This window comes from Amblyomma maculatum, chromosome 8 (assembly GCF_055883805.1).
Source record: "Amblyomma maculatum isolate TAMU_Amacu chromosome 8, ASM5588380v1, whole genome shotgun sequence".
Taxonomy (NCBI): domain Eukaryota; kingdom Metazoa; phylum Arthropoda; class Arachnida; order Ixodida; family Ixodidae; genus Amblyomma; species Amblyomma maculatum.
Window position 1 is genome coordinate 126,438,141 of NC_139351.1, and position 26,325 is coordinate 126,464,465.

The following is a 26,325-nucleotide window of genomic DNA, read 5'->3' on the forward strand; positions in this document are numbered from 1 at the left end:
AAGATCGTCTTCCTCGAAAACACGAAACCATGCATATAGCCTACATGCACTGTGCACGCTTTTCGTTCTTGCGCAACCGCCGACGTCTCTGCAGGCAGCTGGCGCCACGTGTACTGCAGACATCCTCTGTCATATTTCTAACCTCGCTATGTGTTATTTAGCTTCTCCCTATTAATGGAGTAGCAAGACAGAAGTGTACAACTGAGGCCGATCTCTCTTACCCCCTCCCCCCCCCCCCCGCTTGCCCACAAACACGAGCGCACGCACGCACGCACGCACGCACGCACACGCACACACACACACACACACACACACACACACACACACACACACACACACACACACACACACACACACACACACACACACACACGATAGATTTGTCTCTTCGCTCAGTAAGAAGTCGTGAAAGGGGTAGAATACTGAAATTCCACCTCCTCTATGGTTTCGTAATTCTGCACCAAACTATTTTTTTTTTCGTTCATATGGCGCTGCCTAAGCTAACCGGCTCTCGCGGAAGCAACGCTCGCTCGGCGCTATACGGTGCGGTCAGCATGGCTCAAATGGCAGAAGGCCGCCACGGAAGAGAAATGACGCGAACAGTCGCCTGTACGAGATAAAAACAACTAGCTGCTGCTTTGTGTGCCCCTACCAGCGGTCAGGGCAGGCGGTGTGAACTTCCAGAGTGCGTGCCCGAGCACGCATATAAGCACGTACTCGTCCTCACGCAGCAACAGGAAATCAAACAAAGAAGCAAGCCACCAGTTGGAGGAAAATGCAGTAATCCGGTGGATATTGCCACTTCAGGTATTATAGGGATGGAGAAACAAGAAATGCATTCGAAACAGAAGGGGAGGGGGGGGGGGGAGCGTTGTTTGTGACAGGAAAGCACCCTGCACTGTCCTATGAAAGCCAAAAACAATTTCTTCCCGAGTACGAACCCTGAAGAACCTCAGACCTCCAGCGTATAGTTTGCTTTTATGTCTTTATTTTGCCCTGTATCCCAATTGCATTGCCAAAGAAAAAAAAGGAAGATTAAAAATATTTCAATGGAGCTCACTGGGGACGTTAGTCAGGAAAGAAGACGGCGCCAGAACGGGCAGATCGAAACATAAATACGCCTTGGAGAATTATATAACATCACCAATGGCTACGCCCTGTTCACACGAGTGTTTCCCAGACAATAAAAAAAAAAAAATGCGTGGGAGCGAACATTTGTTCTGTACTCTGGGCTCTCTCATCTCATAACAAACGAAACAGAAGACGCTATAGAAGGAATCCGAAGGTGCGTTCCGTATGTTCACTACGGTTCGAGGCAGTGAACCTCGGGTACGACACATCACATAGTTACCATTCCCAAAGGTCATTTATCACTCTCTAAACGAAACGAATACACGAAGCATATATAAACCTCGTGGATATGAAAAAGCTCACGCACGAGATAAAAGCAGATGAGAGAGGAAGTTCGTGTCCACAACTGCTCGCTCTCGCACCTCCCTGCATTAGGCGACACTGAAAAGTTTCTGTATATTTTTTTAATGCGTGCGAAGTTAGAAGATGTGCCCTGCCTCACTAGAGTCGAAGAGAGCTCGCAACAGATGGCAATCAAATTTTGTAACGACAAAAACTTAAAAGAGTTGTCACTGAATTGAACGCCGCACTTCAAGCCACACATTTATTTGCTTCCGTTTTCTTTTCTTGATAGGGGGCAGGAACAGCGTAAATTAGTAGTTTTTTTTTTTTTTTCTAGAGAGGGAAGTCGAATCCACGCGCAGTACGAGTGGTCACAAAGTGGCAGCCCGGCGAACCTGAGCACCGGCACAACTTGGGTGTGTTTATAAAGCAACTTCTCAGCAAGGCTAGCCACTAAAGCAAGTTCAAAAAAAAAAAAAAAAAAAAGAAAAAGAAAAAAACCGTAAAAATTAGTGAGGAACTGCGTACGAACCGACGCAATTGCGAAGCGATAATGTTTTTGCGGTTGAAAAGAGGCACGCAAAGCCCAGATTAGCGGCGATAAAAGCCGGATTACGCGTCCAGGGCGACGAGCGCAAAATCAAGAACAGACGCAGCACCACATTGGTAATCTTCAGCTGCGCAACTTTCAAAAGGACGAACTTCCTGCGGGTGAAATAAGTCCGCAGAAAATAAGAAAATAACTGGAGTATTTCAGCCACAATCCCAATCCGTCCCCTCCCATTCCTCCAACCTTGGTCCAAGCCGAATGTGAAGTGAATGATTGGACGTTGAAGACTCGGACCGACTGAGAATATTCCAACACTCAGTAGATGTGTCATGTTAGTGGTGCCCAAGTAGCTATGCCGAAGCTGTGGTGCCATAACAGTTACGATAATGATACCACTGACCAAGACGCTGTTGTTACATCCGTAGAGAGACATTACTGGGAGGCGACAAAGGTTCTCTTATTTAAGCAACCCGAGTACTCCGATTCCAAGGATGACGTCACGGAGTGGCGACGACTACTCTCCGTTACAAGCGAACAAGTAAAGAAAAACTGAAAACGTGCGAGTTGCCGAAACTCGGTGAAACTTGGTACTATGTGAATTTGAACGGTGATCGGATCAAAATAAAGACGAATAGGCTTCATGTGTTAATAATGGAGTCAGTAATTTCACTTAGGTGATCAGTAGCTTGCGTGCAGAAACAGACACGTATTTTCACCTTATCTTGGAGTATGTCTGTCGTTTACGCGAGCTAAAGAGAACTAAAATTCATGTACCCCGGTGCGTGAGGAATGAAAAAGACCGCATCTGCAACATAAGCATACGGGTTAACACGGTTTGCACAAATCTGCATGCCTGTTATGTGCGCACAATCGGCACACAGCAAACCGATTCTGCAAACGCGCAGAAGAAAGCTTTGGACACACCAGCCACCAGTGTCCTCTCTCTTCGCTTTCCTGCTTGTCCTGCTTTTGGCAGGTATCAAGGAATAACGGGAACGGAACGAGAAATGACAGGCACAGAAGACCGGGTAGCAACGCAGCACTTAGGCGTGTGCCTGCGCGAATTAAATTCGTTGGGCCGTTGAGAACCTCTCCCGCCCAGCAATAACCCGACAGAGTACCGAGTAGGGGGTCGATGGATTCACGAACCGGGGCGATAAGGTGCAAAACATCAACAAGGAGAAATAATACCGCTCTAGTTAATCTGTCATCTTTCCACAGTCATCCGCTCGGCATAGAGGCTACAGAACGCAGAGATGAAGTTCTCGGTTTCCCCTTTTTATTTTCTTTCTTTCAATTTCGTGTTACGTATATGGAGGTAGCGAATTTACAAAAAAAAAAAAAAAATACCGAGAAACATCAAATTGCACGGTGGGGAGAGGCATGACTATGTCCCTGTCGACAAGAACGACCGAGATGAAAATCGACTTTTGAAACACCGCGCTCCCTCCGCGTGCCGTTCTAACAAACTCCGCCGCTACCGCATCACCGGTTCCAATGAGTCACGAGGGAGGGCTTCAGGTCTCCCTTACGTCTTTATTCCCCAAGCCGAAGCTACCGCGCACCCTAACATTCTCGCCCCATCGCACCTTCCTAGGTTTTTTCTTCTTCTCCTTCACACGCCTAATTTGCTCCGTGATTCCACATCCCATAGTGGAACCCGAGCGCAGGTGAAATCACCAACCAACCAGTATCCACAGCACACGTATATAGTCGGTGGAGAGAGGTACGGCGAAGCCCAATTTTATTCCATTCCAAGACCACGTTTTTATCATCGACGAGTGAACGTGAGTCGGAGAATGTGCAGAAAACGATGGGCAGTACCGAACTGAAACAACGGCAATATATATATATATATATATATATATATATATATATATATATATAGAGAGAGAGAGAGAGAGAGAGAGAGAGAGAGAGAGAGAGAGAGAGAGAGAGCATTACTGAAACGACGCTGAGACATGCCTTACATTTCCTTTCTAGCCCGCCCCTCTCTTTCAATAACTCCAGAGGTTATAACGCAAAGCCAAGGTACGAAAGAGAAAAACAGGAAAAGGGGGAACAACCGGGGATCAAGTAGTTACGCATTCGCCCTCTTTCACTGGCGTACGCCGGTAGAAACGGACTGTCGGGAGCGGGATGGATTCGAAGAGGGATGAGGGAGAGAGTTTCCCGTTATGCACGTGAAATGGGTTTCACCCCGTAACTTCCTTCCTTTACGTTTCATTTTGTTTCGGCTTCCGTTTTGTTTTCTTCTCTCCTACGTAAAAAGCCGTCGAAAATCCCGGGGAGGTAATGACACGCTTCGGCACTCTCGATACACGCGTGCGCGATGGAAGAAGGTCGTGGAAACGGGGCCGTAAGAACCGCACTCGACGACGCGTTCATTGCGTATACGAGTGGGGGCGCTGACGGGGTGGATGTTCGGCGGTTAGAGGATGGGCGGGGAAAAAAATCAATAAAAAAAAATAAAACACATGCACGTTAGATGAGAGCGGTTCGACGGGGACGCAGCCGTTCCGAAAGCTGTTTCGACGCCGGTTCGAGGGAGCATGTGCAAAAAGGTTTCGTCATCGCAATACTATAGAGAGGGCCCTTACAGGCTTCCCAGATACATCGTACTGTCGCTTGAGCATACATCATTTTTCGTTCCGATCCGCCGCTTCCGAATCCAGCATGCTCTCCTCGCCTTTTCTTAATTTATTCTTTTTCTGCTTCGGTTGTGTGTCTGATCGGGTACTAACCCAAACGATGTTCTAGGCTCTGGTCAACAGCGGCCTAAGGTAGGGGCAGCAGGTCCACGCAACCACTCCGCCAACGATTTCGGAACACCCACGCAAGAGATGAGCTAAATGACAACCATAAAGCTAGGCCCGGGTGCATTCAAGAAAGAATAAACCTGAAGTCACCACCAGTAGCTGCAGTCGCCCGCCACAAATAATTCCGCAACCAAGAGCCTGTAGATGCACAGATGACCAACACGAAAGTAGAAGTTAGAAGCCGCATTGTAGTGTATGAGCGCTTCTTTGAAATCATGTCATATTAGGTTAGGTTAAAATAGGTTAGGTTCTAGGTTCGGTTAGGTTATGTCATATTAGGTTAGGTTAGGTTAGGTTAGGTTAGGTTAGGTTAGGTTAGGTTAGGTTAGGTTAGGTTAGGTTAGGTTAGGTTAGGTTAGGTTAGGTTAGGTTAGGTTAGGTTAGGTTAGGTTAGGTTAGGTTAGGTTAGGTTAGGTTAGGTTGGGTTAGGCGCGGCAGCTGCATCACTCCGGGGAGACACCTAATAAGCGATGTTAGTGAATATTAGAACCAACAGAGAAAAACGAATACGACTGCGCCCTTTGTTAAATGTATACAGCCAAATAGACTGCGTCCCGCAGTGTGGCTGGCGTTACATCAGATCTCACGCCTGTGTTAAGAACAAATACTCGCCCTCTGAAGCTAACGACTTTAAGGTGTGCAAGGTAGCCCACTATGTGGCGTTGAACCGAACCCTTTGGGTCGCCCAGTGTTTACTAAGGCTACATAACACGCACACTCTCGGGCGCGCGTAACCCTTTCGAAAACACGCATATCCGCTTTAATGTAGCGTCTGCACTCTTCATACGCTCGCAGACTCACGGCCTCTTTTGTTTGATGTGCTGAAACACGCGAAGGCCCTGTAGGCAGTAGGGGACGCGATGTTTAGCTTAGCAACCTGCGAATATTAAGTTTTGCATTTCCGAACACGCAACCAACCAGGCTACGTCATTTGAGTAAAATTCGTGCATGTGTGTTCTTACCTTAAAAACAAAACACTCAGTTTTTTTTTTTTCTAATGGGGTAACAAATTATGGTCATTTCTGGCTATGTAATCCTAACGTAGAGGCGGCAGGCCAGTGCAATCCCTTTGCCAATGGCCTCACGAGCTAAGTAACAGCCATAAAGCTAGGCATTGGCGCATGCGAGTATATTGTCGAGAATACAGCATTGAAAAAGTTTCCTGACGTTCGATTCAAACTTCGATTTTCCCCATAGCGTACAGTTAGGGTTTGATCCACCAGCACAAGACAACGGTAGGACTACGTTTACTCAAAGCAAGTGACTGCTTCTCGGACCCCGATCAGGATGACGCAAAGGTGTGTCTGCAGATAACAAGAACAAGCGGTTTGAGCTGGCAAGCCCCGATTCGGCGGATGGAACTTTAAGGCACTCAATCTCTCAACGATCCTGAGCTTCAGTCGTGCCAGGGCACAGCTGCATGGAGCTCTTGAATTTTCAACGCCCTCCACACACACGAGAAAAAAAAAAAAAAGAAAAGAAAAAACGAACGAAAACTCCTCCGCAGTGCAAGTCGCAATGCTTCAGCGGCGCAAATGTCGCAACACTGCTGTCGTCCCGGTGTCGCAATGCAAACACACGTCTGACATCCCTCACCCTCGCGTCTCCATGTGAAGCAATGAAATCGCGTACAGAGGTTCTGGGACAGCTCAAAGTCCGGAGAGTTCGGTCGGCGGCAGATGGAAGAAGGCTCGCCCAGGCCGTCCTAAGAGAACACGAGTAAAACAAAAAGTCCGTCTTGCGAAAAAAAAAAGCAAAGAAATACCACTGCGGCAGTAGAGACGACGTCGGGACGCAGGGAAACTTGTGGAAGAAAGATGGCTTCGAACGACCGAGCCGGAAGATTGATGTGCTCCGTGGATTAGGGAACGCCAGAGAAAGAGCCAAAAGTGAGAGAAGTAATAATAATAATAAAAAAAAAAACTACTTTGCGGTGCTATCAGCTCTAAACAACGGCGGCAGATATTACACAGAGAGTATGCAAAGTCACTGACAAGTTCAAGGGCATCATCGCACTTTCTTAGAAACGTTCGTATCGAAAGCTTCCAGCGAATTTTATTTTGAGCACGGCCGATACGCGCAGCGCCCGACGCGAGTCAAGTAGTCGAAAAACTCGTGGATACGGAGGCATGGCATGAGAGTGGCACGATGACCGTGGGCCAGCTGTCTAGCGCTTCAGCCGGCGACGTTTTTGAAGTGACATTTTCCGGCTGAAAAGTGCGCGATGATGAAAGACCCTTTACGCTGGAGACGTGACCGATAGGGCCACCGCTTTTTGTGAGTTGGTTCTGTTCACGTACCGACTGGAACGAGAACCTTCACTTGTCGTCATGGGCGGAAAACCGCCTGCATCTGAAAAACCTAGGGGTTACAAAAGTTGGAGATTTTGTTGTTGTTTTTTTTACTTTCCAGAGCTCATTCGACACAGCTGAGCCGCGCCAAATGATCTACTAGTCTTAATACAAAGTTCCAAACACGACAGAGTCGAATTAGTGGTGGTAGAGCGAATGCTATGAAATAATCACTAGCAACACGATAATCTAGGGACATCACTAAAGAAACGGAATTTGGATATAGGAACGGCAAGGAAAGTGGTAGGTAGAAGATGCTATATCATCTAAAGATACGAGCTGCACTGCGGGGCCTGGCCAGGCTTTGCACTTTTGATCACAGTACAGAAGATGTAACGGCGGAGCAAACAGAGAAGTGAACCCGCGGTGACGAGCTCAGAGGATGGGGAAAGTAGCATCGTAGATGTGGGGACGCTACACCACCGCGAGGCACCGAGGAGGCGTCTGTCCACACCAGCGGCGCGCAGTTGCAACCCCGCTTTTCACGCTCACTCAGAGCAAGCAAAAAATCCGACAGCGAGCAGGGTTGCCGAGGGCACGTACGTTACAAACGGAGGAAAAGGAAAACAAAAAAGAATCATGCCGGACCGTTAAGCCGAAGCATCGGGGCACGAGAACAAAGCAAGATGTCTCGGAGCAAACAGATACTGACCATCACTCACGCGGAGAAGTCGAGCGGGCATGGGAGGAGGTAGCGAAGAAGAGAAATAACTAACTATGCCGGGAAAATCGCATGACCTCCCTCCACTCCCGAGGAAAAGGATCTAGCGCATAAAACTGGGGTGAAAAAAAAAGAAAATAGGAATCGACAAAGTGAATAATGCGCACGCACAAAACGAAGAACAAGTGCTCCCGTTATTCCCAATGGTAAAAATAAAAATTCACGATATATAATACCAGAGTGGCTGAAATGAACTACACAATAAGAACATGTATGTGCAGAAGAACGAAACGAGGCATGAATAGCAGTAGGATAAAAATAATAACACAAGAGGCAATGGCCCTGTCAGAAAAAAAAAAAGAAAAAAAAACTTAGGGACGCGAATCGGTAAAGCACGACGTAATGTAAAAGCAAAAGAGCGCAGAAGTGCAGAAGAAGAGAGAAAAGTAAGGGAGGGGTATGAGAGAAAGGCAGAGAAACGGGCACCACGTGGAGGACGGGTCTCCCGGATGAGAGATTGGCACCGACTGGCCGTCCGCCGGGGGGAATCCCCAGGTCTGGCGGGTGGGGAAGAAAAGAGACTAGGAAAGATGGGGGCCGCGAACAGCTCCAGCGCTATACCCGGTACCTTCGGCGGCAGAACAGTGGGGCGGCTATGGAAAGCGGCGCTCGGTCCCTAAAATCTCCCCTATTTCCCGTTTATTTTTTCCCGCCGCTAGCGCTGCTGGTCCCAATGGAACGAAAGAAGGATCGCCTAGCGGCCGAAGCGATCGCATGTTGGATGGACCCGTCTGTGTCCGGCAGGCCTCATCCGCACTTCGCTGAGGAGGAGGAGAAAGAGGAACTATAAGAAGACCGTCCCTCTCCCTCACAGAAGTTGGGAGTGGGCTGCGCATCAGTGCAGCCCACTCCGCTGCCGCCAGCACCCCTAGGCCAACACACGCCTCCGATTTACCACACGCTTTTGCCCCGACCAGGGGTGACCAGCACAGCCGGTTTTGCTGCTCGTAGCATCCCCTGATCCCCACTCTCCTCCTTAAGCTTTCGTTCTCGCTCTCTATATGTGCGTTGTTTCTGTCGCTCATTTCCCATCTCTAGAGAGAGAGATACATGACCGGGGAGTTCGACACGCCTACCGGAGACCAACGGTGGACGAAGCCGTTTGCGGCCGGCTCATCCTTTTCCGCTATCATTTTACTCTGTTTCTTAACATTCGGCAACGCTCTCGCGACCGCCGAGAGCTCGTACAGCTGAACCCACAACAGCGCCGTAACCGCATTTGCCTTTAGATTGTGCGGTGCGTACTCTCCGCTCGCGATCCACATTTTTATACCACGTTATTTTTTTTTTTTTTTTTTTTTTTTTTGCTCCGCATCAGAAAATAGCGCGTAAAATTGGGGGGAAATGGGCGGAACTGCACGCATGAAAATCCCTGTTTCCAATCGGAGTCTTTCTATTACTTTCGCCTTTTCTTCCACGGGGATGTCAGGTCCCCTGCTGCGCGTGCAATACAAGTTTCCCGCTGAACCAAACGCAGGCAGGAAGGAGGGGGCGCGCAGTGCATCCCTAACACGGCCAATAAGTCATCCTCCGTGTCACCTCTACACTGTCTCGCAAGAGGGAGCTTCTTTCTGTCGCTACTAATTTGCAAAGATTGATGGGAAGGCGAAGGAGCCCTGGTTGCTAGCAGGTGCGCCGCCGTAAAGCACGCCCACTGATGCATACGTCATCGAGTGGACAAAACAGATAGGGAAGTTACGTCATCGGTTGCATCTGCGTTTGCTGATAAATAAAACAAACTAAAAGCGCTCGCACCTCAAAACTAACGACTGTCTAGGGGAACATGTGCAATGTGCTAGAGTGTGGCCCTGTACAAAAAAAAAAAAAAATGTAAAAAAAAAAAGAATTCTAAGGGCACAGAGAGAGATAGAAATAGAAGGGAAAAACAATTAGGCCTTCTTCAAAGACTTTGAGGAAGAAGAACTGACCCACCAAGACTTCAGTCGCGACAGGATGATACGAAAATATATAAACAAGACAGTGTGGCGTCACCGCTTGTATCACTACTGTCCCAAATGTTATTCCGTGAAAAAGCAAGGTAACCAACATTGCGAGAGATTATCGCAGAAAATGGAGCCGACAGGTTCTTAGCGACAAAACACCGGTTTCAATATTCGCGAACCATTTTCTATTCTTCCGTTCGCAACCACTATGAAGCAACAGCAACGTTCACATTTAATTTGGCCACGACGCCAAGAAGCACCAGTTTTCTAAATTCAACTACAGCCTGTTTTACCGCCGAGGAAGGATCATGAATAATTAAGACACAGAATAACTGTACAACTTCTTGGCATCGAGAACGAAAATGAACACAGATGACGAACCGGTAGTAACTTGCAACCCAAACGGCAGAAAGGGCTTTAGACCGCCATCCACTCCACTCCCACCGCGAGGCCAAAAAAAAAAAAAAAAAAGAAACACGGAGCCCAGAAGCAAGAGCATATATTCCATTCGATAATTAACTCGGCAGAACCAGACTTGCGTTTGAGGTCTAGCGAGAGGGAGAGCCGGGAAGAATTAAGCCACGCGGAACGTAAAATCTCAAGTATGCCAGGGAAGTCACGATTAAAATGTGCACCGCGGCGACCTTTTCTGCTGGCGCAAGCGGTTCTCTGCGGGGCCCAAGAGCAACAACTCGAGAATTCGAGAGCGCGGGCCACGCATGCGAAAAACGAAGGGACAGTCTAATTAAAATCAAAACTGGGACCAAGAGGAGCTCCGTCAATAGGAAATGAGAGTCAAGCTGCTGTAAAATAAAGTCGTGGGTAAAAAAAAAAAGAAGAAGAAGACATGAAAGCAGCGGGCGAAGCATCATTAGTCTTTTTCAAGACGCTGGTGCCTTCCTCTACCACCGCAGTGGTGCAAAAATTTTCACAAAGGCCACACGGCTGTATAATTATGCGATCTTCAGTCACACCATCTCTCCGTTAATAATGGGTGGTGGAAAATGATTTTCTCCGGACGGGAACCGCGACAGTTTGCGCTAACGAACACCAAAACCGTTGCAGTGAGAAAAGAAAAATCGATAAAACTGAAAGCTGGTTTCACCTCATTACTACCCATACAAAGGAGAAGCCAGCTTCGCAGGAGCAATAACCGCTTCATAGACTGCGCTGAAGGCACGAAAAAAGAAAAGAAAAGAAATAGTCGGCGCGGCAAGGCAGCAACCGTATTTTAGTAAACCCACAGCAATGGAGCCGGTGGCGTTTACGTCGCCCATGTTATTATAACGGAGGCTCCTTGAACCGCGACCTAATTTTTTGGGGTGACTCAGTGATCCCGCTAGGAAAGGGACGTAGAGGATAGAGATTTCTATGTAAACCAGCCAGGCAGTTTCTGCGAAATAAGAACGATGACTACGGCGTGTGGAACGTTCCCGTGACTACAAGCTAACAGGACCTGAAGGAGGCTGAAAAATTTATGTACATGCAGTAATGGTGGCCGACAACGCCCAAGTCCCCGAAAACTATACTCAAACTTTCAAACTCAAACTTCGAGAACTTGGCATTCAAAACTTAAGCGCTTAAGCATTTCACGGAGGTTTTAAATACTTGAAGGAGTCGAACGCTCGACTCCATCAGCAAGTAGCACAACGCTCAAGCATCTGATCCAGCTACTGACCGCTTTCGGAGACACAACTGCTTCCTCACAGAGTTCCCAGCGAGAATACGAAGAGCCACGAAACAAAAAAGAACAGAGAACCACTGACGTAGCGAAAGGAAGACAAAAAAAAAAAAAGAGAGAGAGAGAAGGGTCACGCAACAGAAGCTGAGAAAAGAAGTCACGAGAGAAGCATTGTTTCAAGGAGACGAGGCGAACGAAAATGACTAAAGAAAGGGAATTAAAAAAGAAACGTGCAGGGCAGACACACAGCAGCGTTAGCACGGACAGCGCCGGCGATTGGGAACACGGCGGCGGCAGTACCGAGGCGGCGACAGGAAGGAAGAGAGTAATTCGACAGGGGAATTTCCTTTTAATTGGGGGACGTCGTCCCGGAAACAATAAGTGACAGTGACGGGCGCCCTAGAGCGCGCGCGCCTACCCGCTCGGGGACACGCCGATGGGGATGAGGAAGGGAAGGATGGGAGGAGAAAAGCGCACGACTCCCGGAACGACGGACACGACAGGCCGCAATCAGACGAGGAACTACTCGCGATCTGCGCCACACAGTCGGGCAACTAGGGAGAGGAAGCAAACCAAAAGTGAAAGCACAAAAGAGAGAGAAAGAGAAAGGGAGACAGAAATGGAAGATCAGGAAAAACGATGTTCCTTGTCTTGATGACAACAGCGAAGCATGTTTTTTTCCTCTATCTACCTTTTCTCCTTACCTGTTATTTTCTTTTTTTTCTTAGTCCCCCACCGAAAGTATAAAACAGGAGCAGTGCAATGCAGTTGCAAGAGACCCCCGAAAGGCTTCGAAAGAACAAAATGAGAGAGGCGAGTTTTGTCGCTAGGAAAGTGACTGGTTTTGGTTAACGCGGAACTGCGGGGCAATCTTGCAGTTTTGTGTTAAAAGTACGATGTCGATAACGGAACGAAAGATGAATTGGCGGTGATTACAAACTGAACCGAGCAACTGTGGGACGTCTTCGTGAGGGAACTCCGCGCGGAGGTGTGGAAAAAAAGTGCCGAAATCGGCAAAAGCGATTTTCTTTATTTATTTAGCAACAGATGATCTTCTAAGCCCATCTTTCTAAGTTTAGCAACGTATATTGGTCTGGTGCTACGCGCAGAGATGCTGACGAGAAAACAAGAGAGGTTAGAGCGCTAACAAGAAAGACCTGGTTTGAATTCTCCACCTCCTTGTTAGCAGAGCCTCACAGGTAGCAAACGTTCAGTCGGGGAAACGTCATGCTTTCGAAATACGCGAATTATACCTAACACCTTTCCCAATCCCCACAACGCACCGGCATAGAGCGCGATACAAGTGCGCAACACTTTTCAACAAACTTCCTCCAGGCTAAAGCTGGCCAATTGCACACCGAAAAGCCGCGCAGCAACTGCCAGAGGCTTCGCCGAGGCTCACACCGAAACAAGCCCTCGTTCGCCTTATCGGCGCCACCAACTCGAAACAAGGGGGGACGCAAAACCGCACCAGAAAGACACACGCCGCTGTGGCGCAATCGCTCAATCCCATTGCGCCGCTTCGCGCACCGGGACCTAACACGCAACGCTTTCTCTAGAAGGCTTTCTCCCCAAAGTTGCGTCAGGATCGGCACACCGCCCACAGAGGGCGCGCGCGGTCTCCAATCCTCAGCCTCCGCGCGCCGGTATGTCGCAAGACGTACACGCCGAACATTCGGTAGTATATACCTATAATAGATACAATATAACCAAGTTCCAAATCCCCGTGGCGTTAACAAGCCGATTCCGCAAAACAGCCCGGCGCATCTTGAAACGCTGCTTGGAAGATGTTGCTCCGTAGAGCACGCCCTTCCTCGCTCGCTGAACCTCCACGTTTTCTCTCCCTTCGGCGCGGCTGGGCGAGACAACCCAGAACATTTCTCACGCTGCCGCCGTCTCAATCTCGCCACCGGTATTTCGCTCGCCTCTGGATCCTCCGCCGTTTTGTGTCTGCGCGTAGTATCTCGACGCTTCAGCGCCTGCTCGCAGCCGTCTCATTTCGAGCGCGAAAAAGCGCGGATCTCTTTCTTGTTTCTTCTCTCTTTATTTCCCCGGTTCTCTCCGTATATCCCACCGGCCCGTTCCTGCTTTTATTATAAGCCCGTGTCGGCCAGCGCGCGCCTGTTTGCCCTACTTTCCTCGTCGGACGCCGTCAATTCGCTCGTTGGCTTGTCACACCTTCCACTCCTTTACTTTCTCTTTGTTTGATTCCATTTTTTTCCCCCTTCATCTCTCCATGCTGGAACGAGCAGAGGTAGCCGCGACGCGGCGACGACGGCGATCCGGCGACGGTACAGGACCGCGCTGCGGAGGACGGGGAAACTAGAATTGATCTCGGGAGATTCGAGATACGGCCTGGCGTCGAAAAGAGGATTACCCGCCGAAAACATATGGCGTCCGGGGATTGACGTTGACAGCTGCCAAGCCCGCGCGCTACGCCAACGCAAGCGCGAGCGAGTCGCGCAGAGCCAGAGGCAAAGCCGGAGCCAGAGCCAGTGAGCGAGCTAGCGAGCCGAGAATGCTTCGGCGTCGTCGCCGAAGCCCCGAAAAATAAGAAAAAAGGAACGGTAAAGAAGTTGTTGAAGCGGCGGTCAACCGGTCGTCGTAAGGTTAGCGTGACGCCCGCGCCCGAAGGAGGCGAAGAAATGAAGCTCCGTAATAAATCCGTTCCCCCACTATGGACACTCGTGCCGACGTGCACAGTATACACTACACCAAGGAACGCACAATACAGCTTTTAGGCTAAATCTCGCCGCCAAAGAGGACGAAGTGACAACACCGAAATAACTTCGAGAGAACGCACAAATCTGTGTTGGAGAAATCCGAAAAAATGTGCGTTGGCTGCTCTTTAGTAGATCCTAGAGTGCCATGACTCAGCACGTTTGAGTGTCATGAGTCGCCACTTTTGACATTGACTCAGTACCTTGATATTCATGACTAGACACTATTCATGCATGGTAACGACTTCGATTGACTTACACAAGTCATGGACTCCATACATGTAAATCAGATCTCCAATATGACTGACTCATGACGATTTACTATGACTGATGACTAGACTATAATGGCTCACATGACGTGACATCTATATACCACTTGCCATTACATAAACATTTACGACTACCAGTGTCGTCCCAATGCGACGTCATATCACACATTACATTTTGCTTCCATATTTTGCTGGTTCCGGGCTTCGCTTCCCCGTTTTGCGGACAGGTTTTCTCAAACATAGCCAAGTAAGGCTTTCGCCTTAATAACGGCGGCTCAAATGGGCACATCTGGTCACACAGCGTGTATAAATTTCGTTTTCCGCACCCCCCCCCCTCCCCCTTTTTTTTTTTTTACTTCTCCACATAGGAGTTCTAAAGGTTCCGTACGCAAAGCTTCGATGCGGCAAATACTGAAGCTACAAATCTAACAGCCACGGTAGCTACTAATAACAGATATGCATCATCTAAGAGTCCTTCAGCACTCAAAAAGAAAAGAAGACAACTTCATATGGCAATAAAGGGTGTCTGGAGTCGTTGCCCCGTGTCTCCAGTTTTTGCGGCTACTACGCTTGTTAGTTATAGGTCAGCCGCAGAGGTCCGAAGGCCGGGCGTTGAGAACAAAATAAGGTCCCGGTACGTTAGGTTAGCTATCGAAATTGGCGAGTGGGTACGAATTATTGGCAGAAACGTCTTCGCAAACACGTTTCAGAGCGACTTCATACAAAGTCATTACAAATATTCGCTCTCCCTCTCATCTCTCCCTCTCTGCAGCACGATGGGCATTTATATTTTACATAGGCATTAATTTCTAATATATATATATATATATATATATATATATGCATTGGTCTGCGGTGGTCTATACGCAGCACGACTGACAGTCGGGGAGAGTACTCGAAGCTTAAGCTGAGCGACAACGCTGATCAGCAGTGAAGATCACATCAATCTTCAAAAGGTTCACGTCCCTGCAATGTAGCATGTTTTCTGTTCAGATAGGTCTTCAGTACAGCCTACACACCTCAATCATTTCTTCTTGACACAGGCGACACACATAAAAGCACCTAGCGGATGGGCATCGGAAAAGTTAGCAGAAAGGTTTAGAATTCAATTACGCGCGCCTCGGATCTGTAAATACAAAACAAAAATCACCCTAGTCGCTACTAAAGCGAATTTCTATTTCTGTAGAGCGCCCATTTCCTCCTTCAAACTTGATTTCGCTACCTGTCGCGTGCATCGACCACCCATCGCCCCAACAAACTTCCGTCGCATATTCGGACAGGAAGCAGCGCTCTCTCAGCCCTCTGGCGTCCTGTCGCCGACCCGCTTTTCGCGTTCACCCGTAAAGAGATATACCGTCCTTGCTTTGTGAGCGATTGTAAATATTACGAACTTGCAGTTTTTCACAATCAACGCGACAAACGAGTTTAGTCCTTCTTCCCACTCGACTCGTAATCTGCTCAGTACAGGTCCCCTCCAACCGTTCCCTGCCACTTGCCATTTTGATTTCGGGGAAGAAAAAAAAAGTTACAGAAAACATTGGACGCAACTATAGCTTTGAGCTAACGCTGTTTGCCGACGAATATGTAAAATTTGGGGCCTGCCTGTTATTTGTTGTTCTGTTTTTCGCAGTTTCAGCATTATTCACTATAACTATCCGTACAAAATTATGTGCCTTTACACGTATTCACTGAAAGAACCTTGCGTTCTCTCAAAAGCACCATGAACGCCTTCGCAAGCTTTAACATATATTACAGAAGCTTTAGATTAAAAGAATGCCAAATTTTAACCATATTGATGAACATTAATGCGGTAGCCTAAAAGTACTAATTAAACTACCAACCAGCCAGAAGTTTACAGATAAACGACACTGGTAACACGGTTATTAACAAGTTTTGCAAGCAGTACTGCTTCTTAGGAAAGCAGCGAACAGAAAAGAGACAGCTTTCCACTCATTGGGAATAAAATATGGCTTGTATAACACGTCGGGATGCCTTTGCGTCCATACGGCGCCTTTGAAACTCAATAAATGCGTCCGAAAGCGGAAACATTAGCGTCTTCTCGTCGTGCTTGGACGGCTTGAGTTATTTATCGTCTGCAAGCTCGAAAATCAACGCAACAACTCCAAAACCCACGCATTTTCTTCGGAGCCAGCCATTTTTCCACGACTGTGTTGGGGTTTTAAAAAAAAATGAGCTTGCGCAAGCAATATCGCAACGTCTGAACCTCGACCAGAGAGAGATTTCGTTTTAACGTAGCCAAATCTACAGTCGAGACAGGACGAAGCGAGACCACTCTCCGCAGTAAGCCATTTTTCACCGTCTGCGAAACGCGTCGGCGGCAGACGACAAATTCCAGACTCTCCAGCAGACGACAGTTTTAAGGAGCCGTTGCAGACGACACACGAGCTCCATGTTTGCTTTTTTTTTTCTTTTAATTTCTCTGTTTGTCGAAGTACACGGCCTGAAAGTTGTGCAACACCGACCCCTTGTGATTCTCCCGTTACTTCGTGATTATAGAACTTGCTTCAGCAATGGCCTAGACAGGCAAAACTTTATAGCCGTAAATCAGATCCGATTTTCTTCCGGGCTGAAACGAGGCTCAACTCCGCGAAGCCTAACACACAGTTCCTACATACAGCGGGAAAAAAAAAAAAAAAAAAAAAAAACTCGATGCTTATGCTAGAAAATAATGTGTGACGGGGTTGCTGTGATTCGACGTATACTGCAAATCACAAGCAGAGGGGAAAAACAAAAACGTCTCCGCTATAGCCATGTCAGCGCGTACACGTGGACAGTAAAAAGGAAAATTAAAAAAAAAAAAAAACATCAAAATGGGGACCGATGCCCGACGACCGATCCTCGAGCGCTCGTAAAATCGCCTCCGAAGTAAAAGCCTCAGGCCACGTCAAATCCATTAAGCACCGGCTGTTAGCTGCGCCCAGGATTATAAAATAAAAATGAAACGTGGAGCTGTGGAACACAGAGAAAAGGAAGAGACAAAGAGGCAGAGCAGGGGATGACACCGGCCAACGGGAACACGACGAACAGCCAAGCCAAGACAAGACGAGGCAATGTCTTCTAACGGTTCGGCGAATAACGAAATGCAGGCGGAAAAAAGCAAAAATGCACTAAAACTAGGCTGTCTTTTATACGAGAGCGTGACAAGAAGAGTGCTGCGTCTCAACGGTCTTTTACAAGATGGGGAGCAAAAACCTGCACGCTACAGTAAAGCCGAGTTTAGGAAAACAGCGAAGGGGAAAAGACGACGGAGGTAAAATTTCGCCACTGCTGCCTCGGAACCCGAGAAATTTACGAAGCAACAAGCGTTGAAGGAGAAACTGGTCGCAACAGATTTTTCAGGAAACCGCCAAAAAAATGACTAATGTTAATAATTTCCACTGCTAATCGTCGCTGCATCTAACGCTATTTAACAACCCTCTACGCCTCGAAAGCGGCGCGCCGTGTGACGACATTTAAGCGTATACGTTCCCATCAGCGAACACCGCGCAACGTAAGCCATGGGTAAAGAATAAGCGAAGCGTAAAGGGATAAGGGCATACGTCTATCCCATGTGTCCTTTCATCATTTTTACTGTGTGTCTTTCCCTACCTCCCTAAATTAAAAAAAGATGGGAACACGACAGCAAACATGGCGAAATGAAAAGAAGAACACAGACGGCAAAAAAGAAAAAAAAAACGGGGGGGGAGTGGGGGAGAGACGGCTAGCGCTTTTAATGGCCAGCCGACGCAATGCCGGGGCGATAAGAGGATAAGGACCACCTTCCCCTCCTTTCTCTGTTGCTCTTCTTTAGTTTGATTCTCATCCCCCGGAACGCGTGCATGACATAGGGTTGGTTCGACAGGGGTTTGGACGAGACGAGGATAAGGAAAAAGCTATGGTTTTATGTTCACGCGGGAGGGCTGGGGGTGGCCCGGCTTCCCTAATAAATGTAAGGGAAAAAGGTATGCAGAGGTAACAGGAGGCAGTACAGAGTAGAAAATAGACTACGCATAACAAAAGTAAGGTTAAAACTGAAGTTATAATGCACGCAGGGCGCACGGAAAGCGCCTGCTGATCAGAGTCATTTGGTGCGTGAAAAACAATTTGCGTGCCTCTCGTGAAAATTAAACAAATAAAAAGTAATGCACCTTACCTTGTTTCGTGCAGGGTGTGATGGCCGAAAAGAGGAAGGGGGGCAGGAGGGGAAATGGGGTTTAGGGAAGAGAAGTCGGAGAAGTAGGAAAGCAACCTGCAGAAGCTAAACGGCGAAAAGAGGGAGAGGCGGGGAAGGGGGCTAAAATTTTTCTACAATAGCCATTTCGCTCCAGGCTGTTCCTTGTTTCCGACTTTTTTCCTCGCAGCTTGGGCACATGTAGAGGTGCTATGTGACCTCGTTCTCTTCCCTCCACCGCAGAGCACTGACGAAAACGGCGCGGCAACGCCTCGCACACGCTATATGAAGCAGTGTTCTCCCGAACAGATTCTCTCTCCCCACAACGACTGGCACACGCCAGAAGCACAAGAAGCAGTTGTGGCGCCGGAAGCAGATCCGATTAGACTGAGGAGGGGATATTCAGCGTCCAAATCAAGGCGGAGAGATAACGTGCGCCTCCTACCAGCCAAAACGCACCGACTCAAAAGATTTGTCCCCGCTGATTTACAGGCTTCGCGAAAAAAAAAGATATACAAGTGTAGACTTTTTTTTTTTCTATCTTCAACCGCGCTCAGTTCCTGTTCGCCGATTCACCTTTCGCCATGCACACGCCTTCTCCCAGTTGTGTTTCGAGTCGAGAGGAGCCCGATTCTATAAGCAGTTTAGCGAAAATCCGTGCCCGAGGAGACGGCAAGGAAGGAAAGCAAGGTATAAGCATGCCATCTCTTTATTCGCGCTTCCTTTTTTTTCCTCTTCCTCGTCCCTCGTTTGTTGTGAATGACTAAGTAAGCGTGTTTGACGTTCCAGCGCAGTGCAGAACGCCCGCGGAGCACATTTTTGGCTATAATGCCGACTCGGAAGAGCGTGAAATTGCGAGCAATTTTCCCTCCTCTCTTCCCGCCGAAGGAAACAGCCGAAGCTTACCAAGTTGTCCCGGATGTTTGCTTGGGGCAATATTTGCAGTTGAGCCGTCTCCCAGTTACGGGTACCCACTTCCATCACGCGAGGAGCGGAACAAGATTCTGAAAAACGGACGTGTTATTATGCCATCTTTCTTTCTTCCTTTTTCTTTTTTTGCCGCTTCCCGATCCTCTCCAGGCGTTCTCCTCAGGATCAACTCAAACTTTATAGCTCACACAAAATCGCTTTGTCGTCAATTCGAATGCAAGCGACGAACAACTACGAGCCCGCGCTTTGTGAAGACACTTCAAACGGGAAGAAGAGCAGTGGACATGCTTTGCAATACGCGTCTTCTTCCATTGGTTAGGAATTTACGCCAAACGTTTGCTAACTTCGCCTGCTTCGCCAACACCTGACGCTACCGAACCCTCGAAGTGGGGAAAGGAAGCTAATGCAGCGCAGCTGAGGAAAAAGTACGCGGAAAAGAAAAGAGCGATACCAGAACCGCGTTATTCGCCGACAGACTATGATGTAAACACGCCGCTCTCAAGATCTTAGAACTATCCGGTTGGCTTAACCATCAGTCAATATCGCAAGCGGGCTTAATCGTTTTTTTTTTTCTTTAGTAAAACACAGTTCCCTTCTTCATCAGCATACTAATAGCGTAGAAACAAAAAAAAAAAAAAAAAAAAAACAGGATATGGCGATACATCATTCTTTTTTACGGGCAGTTTGTTTTTCCCAGCGCGTAGCGCTCGTGTTGTTCGTTCTTCTCGTGTGTCCTGTCTGCTTTGCGCTACAGTCTCGCTATGTTCACGCACCAACAAGCCCAAAAAGCCACCCTTTTGTACCGATTTCCGTCCGGTGTTCTCTTTCCATTTTCTTTTTTTTTTTTATTAAGTATTTATCCATCGGTCTAGTTTCTCTTGTCGAGGTTTACACAGAGCTTCTACCGCGCATCTTGCCGAAAATTCAGGGCATACTGAAATGAAGCTCCGCTACGGACAATAAATTACGCCTCGAACCGAGATAGGGAAATCAGTAGTGCCAGTGAAAGCGCGGGAATAAAGAGGGACTCGAGCGATCAGTGAAATAAGCTATCTTTCTCCTCTGCCGTCCTCGACACAGCTTTAGAAGGCCAAAGATAAGACCGCCGTGCTCGGGCCCGTGTGAACTAACATTCTCGTACATGAGGGGAAAAAAAATTTAAGGCTAGAAAAAGCTCGCCTATTCTTTCCTCGAATGAGGAGCTTTGGAGAAGTCGAGCTGATAAAACCGGAACGGCCACTCGTGTATGCAGAAGAAAAAAAAAAGAAGGGGGGGGGGGGGGGGTCAGAAATAAAAAGGAAGAGGCATAGATCCTCAGGCCGTCTCCTTGTCTCGCTTAAGGCGAGGTTAGGCAACGGGATACCACTCTTAAGGACTACGGGCACGGCTCGGGTAATGAAGGCAAGAGTTGAGATTGAGAGGCTTAAGAGGTTGGCGTGAACGAGTGAGGTTGGGAGAGCGCTACCAGGACAGATATGGTGCTCCACGGGAAGGCATAGAAGGCACGATCGAGAAAGAACTTGAGCGAGGGACACAAAAGCAGGCTTTGGAGTCATAAAACAACACGGCGGAACAACTACCCTTCGCAGCGCAGGAGAGGCGACAACAGTTCACTGGTTCGCGTAGAGAGAGAGAGAGAGAGAGAGAGGAGGGGGTGGGGGCAGGCAGCCCGTGAGGAACTAAACGAGACCCGAGAGCATGCAAATGATGTGCTGCTGCCTTCCGAGATCAGAACGCGTGCGCCTAGCGAACGTCCCCTCTCCAATCGAAGGACAGTCGGAAGTGCGGAGGAGGCGGAAGCGGAACAGGAAGTAGCCATCCGGAAGTGAGGAAGGGCGACGGCGGAAGTAGGAGGAAGGCAAGCGGGAAGGCGAAGCTCGCAGGAGACGATGACGACGCCCGCCTTTGTCATCTCCGCATTCTCAATTCCTTCCCTTTTTTGTTTCATCTCTATTTTATTTTAACTTCGCTACCATAAAACGCTCCTTTGAAGTCACGCCGCGTAAGCGGGAGGGGGGAAAGGCTGGCGTGACCAAGATGAGTTTTCGAGCAGGCCGTTTGGTCTTTTTCTGCGGGGATCTTCCTTCGGGCACGCGTCATCGTCTTCCTGCCCGACCGATGCAACCGAAGAAAGGAAACGAGCAAAGCGACATGCGCGCCTCTTTCATGCTTCAGTTTTGAAGGGCCGCACCAAGTTCCGGGTCACATATCTCACTCTCAAGCTTCCCTTGTCGCGGCCTCGCCCACGTTTTGGTATTTTGACCTGTGGTCCCCGAAACAGATTTTTAGGAGTGACAAGTCCGAGCCTATCCAACAAGTGCACTCGGTCTTCGTTTCTGTGTTCGTTTTCACCAGACCGCAAGTTTACTTCTGCTGTAAGCAGATAAAAAAGAAGCACGATATAATTAACAAAGGTGGCACCGCTCAGATGCACGGCCGTTCGATCTCCAATATATAACATGCTAGATAAAACACAGCGCGTCCGCGCACATTTCGAATGACAGAAATCGATGTTTTTTTTTTTTTTTTTTTTTTTAGTATGACCTTTAGCACGTATGGCACGGCTCATAGACATTGAATCTTTAAGCCACCTCATTCTCCTCCTCTTCTCAATGGCAAGTGCTCCTATCAATGATCAGCTTAATACACCGGTTATTACCAAGATACTTCGTTGGGCGAGTTGGTACTTACTCATTACTGATTTAAACAGCGCGAACACGAAGACAAAGGACAAGATAAAAGAAAGCCACAGTACAAGCGCTGACTCACTACTATGCCTTGAAGGCATAGTAGTGAGTCAGCGCTTCAAGGCCCTTTACTTCAAGGCCCAGATAAAAACAAACATGAAGAAAACGAAACAATCACGTGAAACAACCCCTGGGTTCACCTGCTGCACAAAAAGTCACTCAAAAAGGACACCTCTTTGCTTGAAAGAACAAGAGAAGTCTTGCTGACACACTTATTGTCCGTTGAAATAAAACATTACTGACACGGCTCGCAACGTACGAATGCTTTCAGGGCTTTCACATCGGCAGACACACCAGCCCCACCATTGCACAAAGTGACCACTTGATGGACAGAAACCGCACACACACAGTTGAAACGCCCTATATATTCGTCATCGACCTGGAAGGCTGCAACAAGCCATTGTGATGTCCGCTTCGCTAACGCAGACTCGCCTAACGAGCACCTCGATGAGTGTGGAAGGCGATCGAATGCGCTGAAGTGCTCGGGAACCCCCCGCGACACAGACAAGTTTTCATTTGAGAGAGCTTTGCCTTAGTTAATATGAGACTCTGTGTAGAAAAGTGCGCGGATACATAATATGGATTGCAACGAGGAATGACCGGGAGGGAGCTCGCCCAACTTTGGATAAACAGAGCTCGCAGTACTGAAACAAGCTGCCTGTTTACAGAGCACACCGCTAGATCGCGGCGCAATAACAGCCCACATCCGGGTATACCTGGTTCGGCGTGTTTAAGCCCGACTCGATGTCAAGAACGACGAGAAACAATATTCGTAATCGCAGAGATGAGTTATGCAAATTCTTATACGATAGGGGCGACACAGTAATGAAAAACGGTTTAGCGACGACGACGGAAGTCGAACCCGGTGTTCTCAAAGCTGCGACCTATTTCACAGGGTTTTAAATTTATTTAAGGGTTGTGATTCTTCATTTGTGCTTCAGCAATAACATCATGGACTCACCAACTGCAGTGTGAGAGTCTTTACAGGTTCGCCATATCCGCCTGCACAACTGCACTGCGTGCCTTTCGAACTGCGATTGACGAAGTGGATAGCTGCTGAACAAAAATTCTCGACGGAATAGTATTTTCAAAGTTTCGAAAAGACGATGAATGCTTTGCGCAGGCTCCACATGCTCCGAATCAAGCAGAAAAATTGTTACCGCACAATGTGAACGATTCGACTATCGATAGAAACAGATAAATTCGCACGGGCGCGAAAAATATATACATAGCTTCGTCCGGGTTAATGTTGCAAATAAAACGTTTTCTACCAGCAGGGACATTTAGCACAGCGCGCACCGCTCGCCAACACTGCGCGCGAGCAAATGATACCGACTCGGAAGGCAAGCCCGCCGTTAGCCTTCATGTGGCGCCATCTGCAGTCCTCGGCGAAGTCTGCGCATGCGCGTCGGTGGCGCGCGGTAGTCGTACGAGCTATACCAAAAAAACCTTCAAATCTAACCTTTTCATCAGGACAGTTTTTTTTTGTTATATATTTCATTCATTGTTCACCTTGATACAGCTCTTAAGTCAACCATGTCCATAGTCATCATAGTCATAGGATTCACAGCAATTTTTTTTTTCACACACCACCGAAAAAACAAATTTAAACAAAGTCTAGTCTAGTGCTCCGAGTGGGAATAACCAACGACCGTTAAACCCCATATTCGGGCCAGTGCGAACACAAATACAACCCAAAGCTCGTTATAACATCGAGCAGCGGTTCGTGTCACAGCCACGCAGTAAGCGCGCGGTTAAACGCCATCGATTCCCTATACAGCCCCGGCGGTCCGGAACCAGCACCGCGATCGAACCGTCTCTCGTCGGCGAGCGTCTCGCGGGCAACAACAGGTCCCAACCCAGCGGCCGCACCCCAGAAACACAACACCGCGAATGCCGAGCAACGTCTGCACCCCTTTTTCTATCTATGGGAGAAAGAAACATGGTCGCCACGCGTCGATAACATCAAGGCCGAGGGGACCTCAAAAAGGAAAAAAAAAAAAGAAGGCACGTTTATTGCGCTTCTTTTTTCGGCCGTTCGGCTGAACGCGAAGTTTCTGGTATTTTCGTCTTCACCCCCGTGTCTCTGAACGCTCGCATTGGACAGCTCTTGCATACGTTTCGGAAACCGTTTATATTTCTACCTTCGTAGTTTTCGTTGAAGATGGTGACAGCGCTCGATTTTCTTTCCATCGAACTTCGCGTGGCACGGCGACACACACGTGCCCTGTTCTAAATATCGCCCCAAAACCGAATCTGCGCTTCGTACCTGCACTGACTGGCGAAAAGGCAGTTGGCGATACCACCCACGTGCACGGGTGTCTTCCTGCTAGCCTTTGGCCGTTTTTATATTCTTATAGCAAAAGTGAGCGACGTTGTAGAGGCAGAACGAACGAGTACAACATTCGGTTAAGCCGGGCACTATGAATACCACCGTCTCTTCTTCTTTCGTTCTACTCATTTCGGCTATAGCCATGACTGCTCTTTTCGGGCAATTCGGCCTTTTATTTTTTTATTTTTTTGTCATCACTTTCCTTTTGACATGTTCCGCTTTTCAGCGCCCGCCAGAGAGTGACAGCCCGATTTATTCTGTGATTTCACGTCTTTCTTTTTCTTTTCTTTTTAAACTTCGACTTTCTTTACCCACTGCCTGCGTTCGTCTTGGGTATCGGCACACGAAAGCACGCCTCCGCCGGCTTCAATTCAAAGCGAGACGCACACATGCAGGCAGCTACAACATCGCTGGCGCCTCCCAGCGGCGGTCGGAGGCGCTTTGTGAAAACAGGTGGTCGAACAGGAGCCATTTTCCCAGGGGCACACACTACACATATTCTCCTAGCCAGAGGGCGAAAAAAGGGGAAAAAAAAAAATGAATCGAACGGAATAAAGGGAGGAAACGATGCTATTCGTTCGTTCTCTCTCCTTTCGCGGAAGCGTGTTCTCCCTTTGGCGGTTCTTGACATCTTTTTGCATTGTTCCATTATTCATTTACTTATTTAACGGTCAGGTGAAAAATACCACTTTTCTCATAATCTTGCGCATAGTAGCAAAAGTGGTTTTAGGATAGCGCCATTGGGAAAAACGGTTTACAATGGCGCTGAGCTAAGAATCCTTTAAAATACTACCGTACGTGGCTATCACTTGGATCTCTTTTACCCTCGCCCATAGTAACCGATGTATCGGAGCAAGTGTCAAATGTAAGTCATTGCAGCCTATGTCATACACACACAAGCTGTTTGGGGGAGCTGCAGACATAAATAACCACACCGATAATTTCGACCGTCTGCCATTTGTAGCCCTTAATACTCACAAGCGTTTCCATAGACGCGCCGTCCGATAGACGCACGCGTGGGCATACAGTGGCCCTCAGCCCCGTTTGTAATCATTGACGGAAACAGCATGCAGCTTTCTCATTTAATGTACGCTGAAGAGTCCATCTGCACAAGCAAAAATAAAAAATCCGCTCTAATAAAAAGGTCGATCGTATTCGCAACACAGATTATTAACATCCTCGTAAAAAAAAAAAAAAAGAACAAATACGACCGAAAAAACAAGAGCGCATTTAGTGGTGTCTGCGTCGATGCGTCCAAATCGGCGCTTAATCCTGCATACAGCATGCGTGTGAGGACAAATAAAGTGGCAATTATATTTTGTGGCGAGATGCATTTGCGGTGCCCAAATCGCAGGGTGCTGATCGGGGTCACTTTGACACGGAAGGTCAAATTAAACACACACACACACACACACACACACACACACACAAACACACACACACACACACACACACACACACACACACACACACACACACACACACACACACACACACACACACACACACACACACACACACACACACACACACACACACACGCGTACTGCGCGCGAGAGGAGTGGCTACAGTTCTAATTAGTCCACACCGTGCGTGTCTGCTTCACTTGGCCAAATTGAAAAAGAATGCGAAAGCTACTCATCCTAAAATAAAGCTATGTGGCCTGTGAAATTTGGAC

At 48.1% G+C, this 26,325-nt stretch overlaps 1 protein-coding gene across 2 annotated transcripts in view; it reads right to left on the reverse strand.

Annotated features, from left to right (window-relative positions):
* Positions 1-26,325, reverse strand: part of LOC146182509 (ephrin-B3-like) — a 301,828-nt gene that overhangs the window by 34,021 nt on the left and 241,482 nt on the right. The window lies entirely within an intron of this gene.